This window comes from Camelus ferus, chromosome 29 (assembly GCF_009834535.1).
Source record: "Camelus ferus isolate YT-003-E chromosome 29, BCGSAC_Cfer_1.0, whole genome shotgun sequence".
Taxonomy (NCBI): domain Eukaryota; kingdom Metazoa; phylum Chordata; class Mammalia; order Artiodactyla; family Camelidae; genus Camelus; species Camelus ferus.
Window position 1 is genome coordinate 27,694,460 of NC_045724.1, and position 17,065 is coordinate 27,711,524.

At 57.4% G+C, this 17,065-nt stretch overlaps 1 long non-coding RNA gene across 1 annotated transcript in view; it reads right to left on the reverse strand.

Annotated features, from left to right (window-relative positions):
* Positions 1-16,600, reverse strand: part of LOC116660472 — a 37,221-nt gene extending 20,621 nt beyond the window's left edge. The window contains exons 1-2 of the long non-coding RNA XR_004316017.1: positions 16,550-16,600; positions 14,708-14,984 (exon numbers count right to left, since the gene is read on the reverse strand). This is a non-coding gene — a long non-coding RNA (uncharacterized LOC116660472). The remainder of the gene's footprint in view (positions 1-14,707; positions 14,985-16,549) is intronic.
* Between the last annotated feature and the right edge of the window lie 465 nt (positions 16,601-17,065).

A 17,065-nucleotide genomic window follows, 5' to 3' on the forward strand; every position in this document is an offset into this window, starting at 1 on the left:
GCCGGCGCAGCAGTAACCAGGCCCCCGTCCCTGCCGGGCAGCGTGGGCAGCAGCTTCTCAGAGACAGAGCGTCTGACGGTGGAAAGGTTACGGCCGGTGGGGGACGCTGAGCCTGGTGTGGACGCCGGTGGGCGTGGCATCTCAGTGCGAGGACTGTCGGGAAAATGGCCGAGGACGTGACGGGGTGGGTCCCACCGTGGGCTTGGCCTCCACACCTCTCACTTACAGCCCCCGGGGGCCGTGAGGCTGTGGAGCCCCTCCCAGCGAGGGGCCCTGGCTTCCAGGGAGCAGGCGTCAGGAGAAGAGACGGAAACCCGCAGACCCTCCAACAGGCCTGCGCGAAACCGACTTTTTATGCTGACGTCGTCTGAAATTTTTTAAACCGTCATCAGGCTCCACTCGGACAGACGCTGGTCCTTTCCAGAGAGCTCACTGAATCTCCACCTCGTCATGGCCCGAGCCGGCCTTGCAGGGACAGTGAGGCCAGGCTGAGCCAACGCCCTGGCGCCCAGCCCTCACCTCCCTGCAGGGCAGGCCCCCCACCCCACCCAGCACGGGCCAGGGTGACGCTGTGCTCAGGAATGCGGCACCTGTGATGGCAGAGCAGAGAAGAGCGGTCACCTGTCCCAGCCTGATCCACCCAGGTAGGAGGGGGTGTGTGGTCACGGCTGGGACGTGGCTTTGGCCTGGGGACCCAAGCGGGAAGCTGGCACCTGCGGGAGGAATGCGGTGCAGGCCCCAGCCTGCCAGCTCCTCCGGCAAAGGGCCCTCCTCTTCCCCGAACCTCCTGCCTGGTCGCTGATGCTGCCACAGGACAATGACCCCTGCTGTTATTTGAGCACTGATGCCGCAAGGTCTGTTGAGAAAGTCCTGCTCTGTTACCCACAAGGAATCTGAGCCTTAAGGCTCCATCTTTCCTCCTCAGAGAAACAGTCAGGGATGCAAAGGGTTAAAGCAGGAAGAGGGTGCAGCTGTGGCACTGCAGCTGCCTCGGCTGGGCGCTTCCGCCCAGGGTCCCCTCATATGTAAACAGCATGCGGGAAGAAAATATATACGGACCCACATGCGCACACATACATACATGCTCACATACACATGCTCACATATACACCCATGTATACGTGCATACACAATGCACACATATACACACACGTGCAACACACACGCACATGCAGATATATACACAACATACATACACACAGGCATACAGACACACACACACATGCACATGCACACACGTACACATTAGGTACACACACACTCCTATGGCCTCGCCCAGCCCCACACGAGTCTCCAGAAGGTGCCTGACTTGTGTGCAGTGGGAGGCACAGAGGGACTGAAGGACACTGGTGGGGTCACCCACCCAGAGCCAGGGTGGGGGCGGTCTAGGGGGGCACTTGTCCTTCTCGGCCCCACAGGCAGGGCTCAGGGGTGGAGGCCCGGGAGGGTGCTGCCCCGACGGTGCTGCTGGCGGAGCCCCGGCCCCGCCCCGCCATCAACATCACCTTTGCGTGAACCTCAGCGTTGCTCTCACATCCCACTTTTTCTCCGCAATTCATTGAACAAATCATTACAGTGGTAAAATGTCAAATGCTGTTTTCCTTGGCAGCTACAGAGCCTGGGGGAGAAAGTGCACTCCTGTCACTCTCTTGAGAGCTGGCAGGGGAACCGGAACGTTAAAGACATCAAGACGGCAAGACTCGGCGAGCGGATTTGAAGTACAGCCGCGTCCAGGGCGCTGTCCGCTGGGAGGGACGCTCCCCGTCCCCAGACGGCGTGCCCACCGTGCCTTCCCTCACCAGCACGGCTCCCTGGGAAGCCCGCCCTCTGCACGTCAGAAGCCCTTCTGTCGCCGGGGCCACCCCGAGAACAGGCTTGAAATCGGCTGGAGGCAGTGGGTCAGGGGAGGAGGCTGGATGTGGTCTCAGGGGAGCAGACAGAGGAAGCTGGGCACGGCTCAGACCCAGCTCTGGCAGCCACAGCGGGACCTGCAGGCCTGGACCTCAGGACAGTGCCATCTCCAGAGCATCTCAAGGGCTCCCCAGCTCCCTGCCGACCCCAGGGTCTTGGAGCTGAAGTTCCCAAGGGGCCCAAAGCTCCACACGCTGGATTAAAACCAAGATGACAGTGATTCGGGACACCCGGTCATCAGCCCGGCTCACTGAGTGAAGATGGTGAACATCCAGGCTGGGGCTCCGGCCGGGCCCCTGGCGGGGAGGAAGAAGGAGGCGGGCTTTCCCATCGTCCACGTCTTGGCCGGCGGAGGGTCAGCACGGGCCAACCGTCACATAGCGGTGGGGAATTCTGAGAGCATCTTTCTGCCTGGGGCCTGGGGCTCTGGAAACGGCTGCCTGTCAGGGTGCCCAGCACCCAGTTCACACACAAACCCCACTGGGAGCTCAAAGAGCCACCATGTCTGCTTCCAGCTGCACCAGAACAAGCTAGGGGTTCAGAACAACAGACGTGTAGCTCACAGTGATGGAGGTGGGAGTCCCGCTCATGTCCCACTGGCTGAGTCTGGGGCGGCCGAGCTGCATGGAGACGCCAGCTCCTACACTCCCAGGGTCTGGGGACCGTCACACCAGGAACCAAACACGCACTTGTGCAGACTCGTAGCCCTTGCTTTTAACGTCTGCGTCGTACCAAAAAATCCCAATACACCTTGTGCTCACCAAAACTCGCCCACAATGTGAGAAACACCAGGGATTCTCTTAAGAGAGTAATGTGTTTGCTACCAGGTCATCAAAACAACTTTTAAAAAGAAAGATCCAATTTTTTTCCTTTCCCAAATATGGGGCTTTCTCTGCTGGTGACCCCAGCCTCCTCCTTTTGGAGCTGCTATCAAAATATTAATGAATATTTACATCAAACAGTGGAAAGAGAACGCTGGCCCCGCATGTGAGCAGTGGACCAGGAGTCCCCAGGACTGTCCACATCTGTGCCTCAGGCAGCGAGCGGCTCGGGAGCAAAGGAAGGGCAAGGCCCTGAGGGGGCTGCCACCAAGAGAAAACTGTTCTGCCTTGAAGCGCTCCAAGCAGGGGCTGGAGAGGGTGACAGCCCTCCGTGGGCGGGGGGACAGCAGTGCCCCGGCCCCGGCTGGAAGCTCGCAGCGGCAAGCCCCGGAGCTCTGCTCAGGAAGTCTCTACGTCGCCGCGTTTCGTTACATTTCAGGCGAAGAGATACCACTGGTTCCAGTCACTTCCCATCACAAGACTCCACTCTCATCCTCGTCAGCTTCTCCAAGGCAGGAAAGGGCGAGAGGAAAGAAAACGGAGCAGGAAAACATGCCGCTGGTTCACCTCAGGTCTTGTGTCCGTAGCGGAGGGTCCGCAGCTGGGAGACCATCAAAGCGGTGTCCGCCTTCACACAAGCTGGATTTGAATGTGTATTTAAAGACTGAGGAAGGGGGTTTTTTGGCGTCGACCTTACATGGTCCACACGGATTTTGCCCCCGTAGTAGATTTCCGTCATTGCAAGAACCCACGGGTAGGAGCTAAAAAGTAAGACCTTACCCACCCGGAGCTGCTAGAAACCAGTCTGCAACTTAATTCTTCTTCTCTCCCCGTTTTTTAAAACCTGAAATAGAGTTGACTTACAGCACTGTGCTAGTTTCTGGTGTTCGGCACGGTGGCTCAGTTACTACATCACCACACACACTCTCTTTTTCACCGCCGGTCACTATTACACGACAGAAGGAGGCTCAGACATAGAACCCAGACGCGCGGTTACTGGGGGCGAGGGTGGGGCGGGGGGGTAAACTGGGAGTTTGGGGCCTGCGGATACTGACTTAGCTCCTTCTAATCCACATCCTCTTATGTGAATTGTTTCTCTTCGAGGTGACCATCCAGACAAGACACGCACACACAGATGGACAACAGCAGTGGCAGTGGTCTGGAGGCAGGGTTCTCTCTGCCGAGAGCCGGGGGATCTCTGGTGTAGACTGTGTGCTTTCCTCCCCCACACCTGGGCCCCCCTCGCCCGCACACCTGCTGACCTGAAGCCCCGGTCTCTCCGCCCACTTGGAGGGGGCTGTGGGCTGTTCTGCCTCCGTCCCCACCCACCTCCCACCCTGGGAATTCACTGAGGTCCCGTGTTTGCCAGGAGCCCATCCGCGGCCAGCGCCCCCTTCCCACTGTCCCCTCCCTCGGGGTGTGGAGGTGGGAGCATGCCATCCCCCCGACTTCAAACCCTGTTCCCGAACCTTCCGTGTCTCACTTTGTGCCACAGTTTCCATTCCTTTTGGCAGCTAAGACGGCTCATACATAACGAAGTGAATGCAGGGCTTCCCTGACTCCAGGAGGAGAACGGAGCAGGAAAAATAACTTGCAGTGTCGATGTATTCGTGTTAACTTTATCCTGCAGTCCTCCAGGTAAACGTCACGTTGGCACCGTTCATCCCAGGGGAGTACTAACCGTGTGCAGTGAGAATTCGTTCCAACCAGCACATCTTATCTTTCAGGGCAACTGAATTTTAGATTATTCGTATGCACATCTCTCCCAGTTTCCTCTGAGCAGGCGTTAACATGTCGGACGGACAGAATGTCAGATCTGCATGTATTGAACGTCTAGTCTGTAAACCTACTAAGTCAAGCAGAATCATCTAATAACGTTAGCACACGCTGTCCCCACATACGAAGCGTTTTTTAAAATACAAATGCACACTGAACGTCAGCGTCATCCGTGACTAGCTCTAGATGGACGGCACAGGGTGGACTTTGGACAAAGCTGTTGTTAAGTGGACGATCTTCTCCCCTTATGAGGAGCTCATACCTCAACAGACTCACCAGAAGTTACAAATACCCTGGGTCAAAAGTGCCTTCAGCTCTCCTGACCTCCCAAGCATCGCAGCTCGGCCCAGCCCACCCGACCCGTGCTCAGAGCACTCGGAAGAGACTGGGGGTGGCCGCCCAGCGTCACAAGCCGTGTCTACTGTATCGCTGCCCGGGGAAGGGGCAAAATTCAAACTTCAACGTCTGGTTTCCACTGACTGTGGATCATCTTCACACCATCTAAAGTCAAAAACATCCTAAGTCAGACCACCTCAAGTCGGGGACTGTCTGCAGCGACATGACTACTGAACGTGTCTGCAGCCCAGGCTCAGTCATCACCGGACAGCCCCCCAGAATGAAGGCAGAGGCGGCGCCCACGACGGGCCTCACTGGGTCTCACGTGGACTTCCATCCTGGCTGCTGGAGGCTGTCACCTTCTGCACTTTTCAGATGAGGACACAGAGGGGTAGATGAGGCTGGAAACATGTTCAAGTCCCACAGAGAGTGAAGGGGAAGCTCGCCACGTCCAGGCCCTGAAGTGTTAATGCCAGGAGGGGAGCTGCCCTGCCGTCCAGGGTCCAGGGGAGGCTGTGCTGCTGGGTGGCGGGGCGGCCAGTGAGACCAGCCGCTCTCTCCTGAGCCGTGAGCGCCCGGAAGGGGGCCCCAGGCCCGTGTAGGCCTCTCTCTGCGTGCACGTCTTCGCCGGCGGCTTCTTGCAGGAGGAGCCCGATGCTGCCGTCCGCTGGGTCCGTCTGACTTGCCCCGCACGCTGCTGCTCTCCTTAGGGCTGGGTCCTTCACAGCAGCGGGCCAGACACTAAGAGATGTGTCGGGAGAGGGTCGTTAGTAGCGAGGTACTCTGTCCTGAAACAAATACATCACCGTCGGCTGTGGCAAAAAGCCGGGGTTCCGCTTAGAACACAAGCAGGTCAGCCCCACTGACTCATCGGCCAAGCACAGGGCACCTCCTGACGGCTGCTGGGCTGCAGGGGCACCGCCCCGGGTGGGGGACTCCCGAAGCCCAGGTGTGCACGGAAAACATCCTGGGAGGGAAAAGCCCAGACGTGCCTCCCTGCCAAACAGAGCAGGGCCCTGAGCGAGCCCAGGCCCGGCCATATCTGGTCTCCGCTTCCAGAAAGCACGCGATCACCTTGAACAGGCGCGTCTCGGGGCAGGCCGAACGTGGAAACTGAAACAAGCCTGAATCTCCGGAGCTCGTCATGCAGACTCGAATCCGGCCACCAAGGAGGTAAGGCGTCCAGTTTGAGGCCGGCCACACCCGCAGCGGGGCTGGCAGTGACCCTCAGACACTCAGAAGCCCCCACGCTTTTCTCCTGCTGGGAGTCACCGGACTGGGAACCCCCCCCCCCAGGTGTCACCCTGGACTCAGGAAAGGGCAGGATGCCTGGCTGTTTCAATATGAAGGTGCGGGTGCCCCCAGTGTTCTTAAACAGCTGCTCATAAGTCCAGTCTCTCTCGAGACACACCAAGCTCCTTATGGGCCAGGATTCTAATGTTTACTGTCTTCAGGGGTGAATGCAGGGCTGAGAGCAGATGCCCCCAGATGCTCATGTAACTGAATCAAACAGTGGAGTTTGGGCCTCCTCTGCAAGCCTGAACCAGAGAGGGCAGCCATGGGGGAGAGGACACACAGCTTTGCAGCAGTGGTTCTCGATGAAGGTTAAGAAACCCAGACCCCCGCCTGTTCCCCAGTGCAGGGACCCAGGTGTACGCCCAGCGCTTAAGAATCATGTGACACGACCTCCTTTCAGAATGAGGGTGGCAGGAGCGTCGCCCTGGGGAGAACAGAGAACAGGGACTTTAGAGAAGATAACACAGAGTGTGCGCGCGCATGCACACACACACACACACACACACACACACACAAATACACACGACACACACACACACACGACACACACACACATGCCACACACACACACACGACGCTGCCTGTGTGCCTGGGGTTTCCTTCCCTCCCGGGTCGAGCTGCGTGGCTGCCACGGTCACAGAGGGAAACCTGCAAACCTCCCGCCGCGCTCTGTACGCGGATGGGGACAGCGCTCTCCAGGGAGCCCTCAGCTTGCTCCTTGCGCCCAACCCCGCAAGACACGTCACGCCTGCCCGGTGGACGGCGCGCGTCCAGGTTTGCGGAACGGCCGCTCAGAGCAGATGTCTGTTCTTTCCCTTTTGTCTCTCGGTTCGGTTAGTTACCACGTCTTGGCACGTCGTCTACCTCGGCACCGAGAAAGGAGTCAGTGCTTTGTTAGATGACTGGAAGCCGACACGCTGCTTTTCCTTAGAACGGTGAGGCTTTCTGACTGGCCTTTAAAAGGAAAAATGTACAGGAATGAAACCGTCACATTATTCCGCATTTTGCTCACACCAGTTGATACGGTAAAGTTTATCTTCTTCCTCAAATAAATGACCCAGATGCTGCCAGACTCTGTATCAACAGACACTACCTTTCCTGAGCCGGAGAAGAGACTGCATTCTGCAACACGTGTGCTCACGGTAACAGGTGCCCGAGCGTTCTGGCCAGAGCTGCAGCCCCCGAGAGGAAAGACAGAGGGGGCACCGCCAGTGCTGCCCCTACCGCCTGCGGCCCTTCCCCGTGGGCCTGCGTGTCAGACATCCTCTCGGGTGGGCAAGACCACGTGACTGTTCCACCCTATGAGTCACAAGTCCCAGCCAAACACGTAGCTGCCAACGCAGGACCTTCCAGGGGTCTTTCTCCCTGTGACCCCCCGCCGACCGCTTTCAGGATGGTGCTGGCCCCAGCAGCCTGGCTCTGAAGGGCCCGAGCGGCAGAGCCCCTCCTTGCAGAACTGCCCGGCGCGCAGCCTGTCCGAGGGTGAGCTGCTGCATCCCGAGCTGCGGCCTTGGCCGGCGACTGGTCCCCGCAGCACAGCCGGCCTTGCGCCCCCAGCTCCTCCTCGCGCCGGGTCAGCCGGGCAGCTCCCCAGCCTGGTCTTCAGCCTCTCAGCTCCGTCCCAGGTCCGGTGAAAATGTGCATCATCTTACCCGTCTCCCTTCCCAAAGCCCCCGGCGCGCCCCAGGCACACAGACGCAGCCCGCCCGCCCGACGGCGGAGGGGCGGTCCTCACAGCCCACGTCCCCTCAGATCCCAGACGGGCCTCCATCCACCCCGCCTCTAGCCCAGGCGAATGCAGGCCAATCGCTCCTCCAAGTCCGTCTACTAGTGGATGAGAAATAAGACGGAAGCACACAAAGCAGACAACAGGAATCAAACTTGAAGTCAAACCAGCTGAGTCCTCAAAATTATGTCACACAATCTGGCCCACAATTGAGTAAAACCGATGCCTTTAGCACACCTGATGCTCAGTAAACACTCCGTGAATAGATGAAACACAGAAGGAGCAGGTCGAGGTTCTGACGCACTCCCTCAGTCTTCTCCCCAGGGCTTGCTTTCTGGAAGAACTCCCACCGGACTGAGTCACGGCCGGGGGTGGAGATGGCTGCCTGTCTGACTGTCTGTCTGTCTGCCTGCCAGGAAGCCTGAGGAGCTTCGATCTCAAGGATCTTACGTCGCATGTGCTGAACCCGCTGCTTTTTCCAGGGTTAACCAGAGAGAACTCTTTCTGGGCAGCAAACGCCTTTGCAAACTACATGTGTAGAATAGAGTTTACAAGTTATTGAAAACAATCCATTTGGAAATGTCTCAGCTGCTATTTTGTTTAAAGACGGAGCACTCAGACTGAAATCAAGTCTGAACTCAATCTAAACATCCTCCAACAGGGAGCTGTCGCCCCCGCCCACCGCCTTTCCTCCCAGTGCCGCGAGCACAGAGGACCAGACGCAGAGCCGCCCGCAGGCAGCACGGGGCTCCGTCACCAGCCCCAGCCCCAGCGTGGCGGTGGCCCTGCTGCCCTGAGGGGGACGCAGGGTCCTGCCGCCGGCCCCCCAGAAGCGGCCCCGAGGTGGGGATCTAAGTGCATGGAGTTTACTTGGGATGTGATCCCAAAACACCCTGAGAAAGTGCAAAGTCAAGACAGAAAAAAGAGCTAAGTCAACAAAAGAGGATGGTGGTCCCGCGGCCAGGGGGGCTCCCCTCAGTGCAGACCCGGGGGGCCAGCCCAGCACCACCTCCGCCTCCCCGAGGGGAGCCCTGAGAAACGGGCAGGGCGTCTGCGTGCCTGCGTCTTTGTAACTCAAGTCTCCTTTCAAGAAAAAAAAAAAAAACTCGGGGTCAGTGGTACGGTGCATACCTAGCGGGCACGGGGTCCTGGGTTCAGCCCCCAGGACCTCCTCCACTGAATAAGTAAATAGACCTAATTACCCCTCCTCGCTCCCCCAGAAACCTCAGCCTTGCTGGAAGGATTCTCACGTCCGTCTGCCAGCGTCCCGCCCTGGACGTGTCCCCGAGGGTCACCGTGCTCGCTGACAGAGGTGGACAGGAGGGCGGGGCGGGGCTGCTCTGCGTGCCTGGCAGGACAGCGGGACCCGGCTCGCTCGCTGCCCCGCAGGGGGGCTGCCCGTGCCCTCGCCTGGCTGCGGCCACGGGTCCCTGTTTGCTCCTATTCATCACCTTCCGAGGATGCACTTGCCCCCTTTGATTTGGGGCCGCCTGCTCTTCCACTGGGCTGTGTAAAGCAGCGTGAGGACCCCACGATGTTCCTGGCGCGTCTCCTCGGCTCTGCGGGCTCGCACGGGTGAGGAAAAGCGGGCGGAACTCAATGTCCACAACGAGTGTAGCCAGAAGTCGGGCGGGCATAGCGTCCACCTTGCAGACCGAGGGACAGGCTCCCAGCAGCGAGCAAAGGGCTTCAGTCCCAGAGCCGGGCAGGGCCCCAGCGGGGGCTGCGCGACCGTCCACGTACTGCTCATTTCTTCCCAGTTTTAGGAAACACAAATCTTCTCAAAGAATAGAAAACAGAGACCAGCGATCACCTCGTTTTCTGAGACCATCGTGAATCTCACACCAACGCCGGACAAGCGCACCACCGAAACGGAGGTTTCCAGACCAGTCTCTCCCCGGACGGACATAAAGGTTTTACACAATGTACTAGCGAGTAAACCCAGTGTTACAAAAAGCAGAATGCTTGTGCAAACTTAAAAATGCTTGTTTTCTCTGCGGCGTCAAGTTAGGTTTCTCAGTGCAGGACGAGCTACTGGGGGCGAGCAGGCTGCTTCCTCGGTCAGAGCGGCCAATGATGGAGCCGTCACTGAGATCCCTGCACCCACTTTTCCAGCGCATTTAAAATACGGCCGTCTCCATTCTCCCTCTTTCAACTGCTCTCGAATGTCCCGTGACACATCTCCAGTCTTGGCCGCATTCTCCGCCAGGCCCCAGGCGGGCTGGGCCTGAAAGAGATCAGAACCCAGTGAGTGAATCCGGGGACACCCCTGCGCGTCCGACGTGGGGGAGCTCCTGCAATGATCTCGGTGCCCCTTCTTTGAAGACGGCACCATCTGTGGCAGGTGAGTTTTTCCCACATCCACCTCAGATTTTTCACCGTGTCCTCAAAATCTGTGCCCACTGATACGAGTCTCTGCTCCGTCTGCTTGTTCTGATGAAGCTCTGGGCTCCTCTCCCCTCTCCTGTGGCTGAGCTCAACTCCTCCCCGCCTGTCCCTCCAAAACAGGTGAGCCGGCGCCCCCCGCCCCGCCCCCCGTGTCTAAGGACCAGCCCTGACGGCTGGTCAGGGGCTTGTCCGTAGCTCAGACAGGAGCCCACTCGGCCTCGTGGAGGCACACGGGTCCCGGGCTAGTCAGCCTCGCACGTTGTTAACTGTGTCGGAAATGCTCTAAAATGCAGGACGCACCTTTTTTCAGCAGGAGGAAGGAACTGACGCGCTGAGGAGCCGCGGTTTTCCAAGGGCTCCTGGAAACGCCACGCTCAGGTGGCAAACAATCCGTCAGGCTAATTAGAAGAAGCCTGAGGTCTTTCCCAGGGGGAGCACCCGGCAGGCCGCGCTCCACACAGGTCCCTGTCCTTCATTGCCACGATGAAAACCACTAAAGCAGGGTTTTTACCATAAAACACGACACTGAGACTGTCCTCGGGGGCGTCCCCGTTGTCCACTACAGTTAGACTTTTATTCATAAACACACACACTGTTCTGAGACGTCTTGGGCAAGTCAGTGAGCCCCGGGGCGTGCAAATGCGTTCACCCTGCCACGCGATCCCTGCTCACTGACAGCTGAATGGGTTGTCCTGAGGGCAAGCCTTCCGTGCACGCGGTCCCGGCTGACAAGCTGCGCCTCTGTTATGCCCCTACACCAGGTATGAATCTCAGTCACATCACTCAAGTTCCCACTTTAACGTGACTATAAACCACCCGTGACCTGTCGGGGCCCCTGCACGCAGAAACCCGCGAGAAATCACGGCAAGCCCAGGGGAATCCTCACGCTCGTGGGTCAGGAGACGGCGGAGAGCGCAAACACGGAGGTCGCAGCCGCCGCCTCGGGGCTGACGCAAACCCACGGAAGCGCTTGCGACGCACGTGTGATTAAGACGACTGTTTCCAAGACGCCCTCCATCCTAAGTCTAAAACGTAACATGCTCCCATTGAAAACCGGGTGGGGCAACTTTGAAATTGGGTGAATCCCCTCAAAAACCAAAGAAACAAGAAAAATTCTGGGGAAAAAGGAATAAAGTGGGCGCTGATGCTTCCAGAACATAATCAGGGAATAAAGCCATGACGATTAGATGGCGCGGGCCTCAGGCAACAGCGACCAGGCAGAGCAACGGGGCAGAGTCAGAACTCCTGGTGCAGACCCCAGCACACCTGTGAACGTCGTGTGTCATACCGGAATCACTTCACGCTGTAGGAGAAGAATGAAGGTCACTCAGTGACCGACGTTACGACGAACGAGTCGTCACCTGGGGGAGAAAATGCAGAATTCACACCAAGGACACGAGATGAATCAGCCACGTCGGCCACGAGCGAAGATGGAAAAGGACTATGAGGAACATGGAGAGAACTGTTTTCTCACATCAGAGGAGCAAAGGCGTCGGTAGCTATGAGACACACTCAGAAGCCGTGCACAGGATTAACACGCTTTGTTACATAAAAATGAAGCGCTCATGTCGAAACATCGTAAGTGAGAAGCAAAGGCAGAGGGCAGGCTGGAAAAAAAAAACACTTGATCCACAGAGAAAAGGCCTGTTTCCTAACGCATAGAGATTCCATAAACTCATGGAAAATAAGCCAAAGACATAACAGTTGACAAAAGATGACAGTCAAGCAGTTCCTAAACACACGAAAAAGAGCTCAGTTCCCTGTGAGACTGGGTGCAAAGGAAAGCCGCATGGAAATTCAACTTTTCACCTCCCAGCTGACAACAAAGGTCAAAGGCCCGACGGGACGCGGCTTGGCTGGGCGTCCAGGCTGTTGGCGAGAATGCATGTCGCCCACCGTCTGCAGGGCAGAGACATCAGCCCCCATCACAACGCGCAGACCCGCTGAGCCCGAGACCCCGCTTGCAGGTTCATTTTGCGGATGCGTCTGTACCACGGGGGCGGGAACGTGTCAGGGTGGAAACACTGGTCGTAGCTACAAGATTGGAGAACACCTGACTGTTCTCGGAGAGGGAATGTTTATTGCATTGTGTTACATCCAGAAGATGGAGTATCTCACAGCTGTGGAGGGTGAACATCTAGATGCACAGATGGGAGACGCTCCAGGAAATGGTGAAACAGGAAGAGAGCTGAGAACAGGGTTTCAGGAACACGTGAATAGACAGCTACCTTGCAAATCCTAAAACACCTGCTTTAAAGGCGACACCTTTTAGTGCACGTGCTGCATAAAACAGCCAGGAACAAACAAGGAGAGTTGCCACCCCGGCAGCAGAGCTCATGGGTGACAGCCGTTTACTAACTTGACAGTGGTCACCAGAGGTCAGACACTCTCCAGGTTCCGGGTCACTTAGAGGAAGACAAGCCCACCCCTCGTGCCACCAGGGGAGCACGGCTGCGTCTCCGGCTGCCCCGCCGGCTCCGTTTGCTCCTGTGATGTCCTCTGATCTTGTGGCTCCAGGTGCCACCTGAACATCCACAGCCCCCATACCTTTACCTCCAGCCCGGCCTGCTCCCCCAAAGCCCAGACTTAGGAACCCACTTGCCACCTTCACTTGGATGCTGTGTTAGACCCCAAGGGCTGTGGTGGCAGGTACACAGACAGGCAGCTCAAACAACGGAAATGTACCCTCAGTCCCGCAGCTGGAAGTTCCCAGGGAACATGTTGGGGGCTGGTTCCTCCAAGGGCACAGGGACAAACCTGCATTCCGGGGCTTTGCTGGTGTCCTTGGCGTCCCTGGTTTGTAGGAGACCTCACTGTCACGTGGCTTCCCCCATGTGGACATCCGTGTCCAAAGGTCTCCTTTATAAGCACCCCCTTACAATGGAACATCTCACCTCCACTGATGACATCTACAGGGGCCCCACCCCCAAATACCATCACAGTCTGAAGTCCTGGGAATGAGGACGGCAGTGCAGGAATTTCTGGGGGCACAACTCAACCCAAAGCAGGTGCCTCTCAAAAACACAAGGTTGCACGTCCCACACCAACCTCCACTCCTGCTTCTCAATGGGGGCAATTCTCCTCCCAGAGCAAAACCACCGCGGAGCTGGCCTGCGCCCCCTGTGACGAGGTGCAAAGGGGCAGGCTGTTGTGAGACATCGAAACAGCTGAGCAGCCACCGAAGCTCGGACTCTGTCTTAATTTCCTTCTCAGGATGTGTCTGGGATGCTGGGAAAGCCACATGAAGTGGGGAGGAGCCCGCGTTCCACCTGCGACCCTGCGGGGAGCTGGTCCCCGGGGAGCTCACCCTGTAGCTCATAAAGCAACGTCTGTGTAAATGTTACGTTTTACAACCTCTCCATTTCACCTTAGAAAGTATTTATTTAGGTGGTTCCCATACCTCGGCTGTCGTGACTAATTCTGTAAGGAACACGGGGTACAGGCCTCTCTGCAAGACGGTGTTTTCATTTCCTTTGGATAAATGCGCAGGAGTGCGATTGCTGGGTCACATGGAAGTTCTGTTTTTGGGTTTTTGAGGAACCTCCAACTGGTTTCCAATGTCCAGGCGGGCGCTGGCAGCGGCAGTGCTGGGATGCGGCCGCGGGGAGGGCCCGGGGCAGGAGGGAGAGCCGGCCCCCCGGGGGCACGCAGCGCACAAGAGGCCCCGGAAACCTTGGGATGAGCAGAGGGAAGGCTCTTCCAGGAAAATGAAAGGCCTTGGACGGCAGAGGGAAATGCGAACCGGAAGTCGCAGGATGTGAAGTGACCAACAACCTCCTAGTCTCCTGGGCACGCCTGCCCAGGCGGGAGCGCGTCCAGGTCACAGGCTGGCTCCCCTCCTCCTGTCGGTGACCACAGCCCGACGTCCCACACCACACTGCCAGCGGCACACATCAGCTCCGTGAACAAGTGTGCCTCCGGGCAAACCCCCTTCTAATGGCTTACTACCCTTCAAAAAACGCAGTGACGACTTATGCTCAATTCCACTAACACACTTTATGAAATAATTCGGTTACTGCAGTACCACTGAGCCCGTCACCACCGGCCGGTGGTCCCTGGAGGAGGGCGCACATCTGCACCTGCTGCCCGGCGGGGGTGGGCGGAGCTCTGGCGCTCTCACCCGACCGTCTGGTCCCAGGCCCTCCAAACGCTCATTAAAGCAGAGCAACAGGAGGCAAACCCTTCCAAAGGCTGATCATTCCAATCTCGTGTCTGATTTTGCAACTCAGTGTGGATTGTTTTCCTCAGACCTCTGCTGTGTTTTGCCCTTGGAGTCAGCCATTCACACTGCTGTGTAAATTATATGAATTAAGAATCACTTGGCTGCATTCCAGTCTGGGAACCTAGTGTCAGGGCATCGTTTAAAAGCCTGCGTTAGGGCTGGAGCCACGACCTGCAAACATGCCTGGCAGTTGGTTCAGGCCCTTTCTTGCCGCGTTACGAGGGTAATTACCTGCAGGAGGGCGAGGAAGGCGGGATGCCAGGTGGCCTGACGGCTTCTCTCCAAGGACGCCTCCAAGAGCACAGGAGGTCTGGACCACTGGGCACGGCGAACGTGTGAGGACGGACACTGCTGGACGCACAGGGCAGCGTCACCCAGGAGCAGGGCACGTCCTGAACAGCAGACAGTCAATAGGTCAGCAAACTGCTAGGAACTTTAAGTCCAAAACTGCAAGCAGTACCTCAGGCGATGCCAGAGTTCCTCTGCAATCAGCGGACTCCTACGTTTCCTGGAATAGCATCATTTTAGGAAAGTTAGGAAGGGATCACCTGTTTCTTGTCATTTTTAATTACATTTCCAACTTCCAAAATGCTTCCAACTGCAAATTAGAAGAAAGGTGAGTCCCCAGACTCCAGTCTGGGGTCTCTGAGCATCTGCGGAGCACCCTGCATGCCTTTAATGCAGGGAGTCCCAGCAGCTCATGGAAGGGTGTGGGGCTGGCGTGCATTTTTCACAAAAAGGGCTTTCAAGATGAACAGAAGAAGCGCCTCCAAGACCACACCGCCCTGCAGAGCTCAGCGGCAGAGACAGCAATCAGTCCATGCTGTCTTCAGTGGAAGGCTGAGTGCTATTTCTGAAGTGGAATATTCTATTTCTGAAAAACTAGGACAGATTTCCAGGGCAACTGAAGAAAGAGCCTCAGCCCGGGGTTTCCTATCTCAGTATGAAAACGGAAGTGCAAGCTAGGGACCCGCTGTCCCCCTCACCTCTCGTTGGTCCCTAAATGCGTGCACGTTTCCCGTGCGACAGCAGTGGCCAGTCCCCCACACTTAGTAGCGGATAAACTACTAATCTGTGCCCGTGAAATGCCTCACAGTTTGCAGAACACAATTTAGAGCATCTTGACTGCACAGCGTGATGTCAGCCGGGTCCTGCAGGGATTTGGAAGAAGATGCCGGTGGATCAGACCATCGCCACTGTTGGCGACAAGCCTCCCTGTGGTCTCCCAGGGAGACCGTCTGCGCTCACTGTGAGTGATGGACGGACACAGCCCCACCTTTCAAACCCACGGCCGCCCTCTCGCCCCTATTCCCCACCCCTGCCCGCCCGCCCCACTCCCTCTCAGCAAGGATTGCCCAGGACAAGCAGCGCTCGCTCGTTGTCACCCTCACCCCCTCCAAACGGCTGACCCTCCAGAGCAGTCTCCCCTTTTCAGCATCGTGCCTCCTATCCACCGGGTAGAAGAGGTGGGCGGACTCACCACGTAGCCCTGCGAGGCCGGCCTCCCCTGACAGTGGGGGCCCAGGGACGACAGAGGGTTTGGACTGCGGGCACTGAGAGGTACCGGCAGGGGACAGACAGGGTCGGACAAGTCTCACTTTTCATATAATGAATCAATGAATTCCTAGGTTTGCCAACTAATCAGAATCTTGCTGAGTATTGAAATACATTAAGTGTACCAGCACGGAGTTGTATCTGCCTTGTACACAGTAGGTGCTTAATAACTGTTGAATGGATGGTTGAGTCTGCACTCCAGTGTCGAAGTCCTCGGTGGTGGTGGTCTGAGCGATGGTGCCCTCACGGCCACTGCATGTGCAGCACACAGCAGGCACTCAATGGATGCTCAGGATCTGAGAGAAGCCCCTCCCACCACGCCCACAGGGACGACCACAGTCCAGACGTCACCCGCACGTCAGACCGTCTGCACCAGCACCTTCTGCCGACGGTGCTGTCCACCCCGAGCCTCAAAGTCCTGGGAGCTGTGGGAGCCCAGGGGCCTGGACGCGCTGCTCTCTTCTTCTCTGACGGCAAGATATCGCCCAGTGTTTCCCGATAACGTCTGATAACACCCACCTCGAGGGACCAGGAGAAGTAGTGTCCGTCGTACCACAGAGACTGGGCGTGGCTTTACCGACGGCCGGTCACTTACACCCAACAGAGAACCTCGCAGAAGGCGTCCAGCAGGAGAACCACGGCAGGCCCCGCTTGCCCGGCACGGCCACGTCCACCCGTACTGTAACTATTATTATTTAAGAACGAGGATTAAATTACAGTCTTTGAGCAGAATTTTCAACAGTTTCAAAAAATGGAGGTGGTAAAGGTTTCCATGACTCCTGGGTTTAGCTGCTCAGACCTTTAAAGAGAAAAGCCGTAGAAAGCTGGGGCTGAGGGGTGGAGGGAAGGCCATTTCCGCAGAAACCAAGGTTGCATTTTCCGGAGACACTGAGCCCCGCAAACAGCAGCAGGAGAGGGCCCACCTGCTTCCTGCCTGCACACAGGCCTATTCACAGCCGGGCCCTTCCCCAGCGAGTGAGCCCGAGGGGCTGGGGCCCTGCTGAGCCCACGCCCACAGAGGGGAGGCGGCCCGGC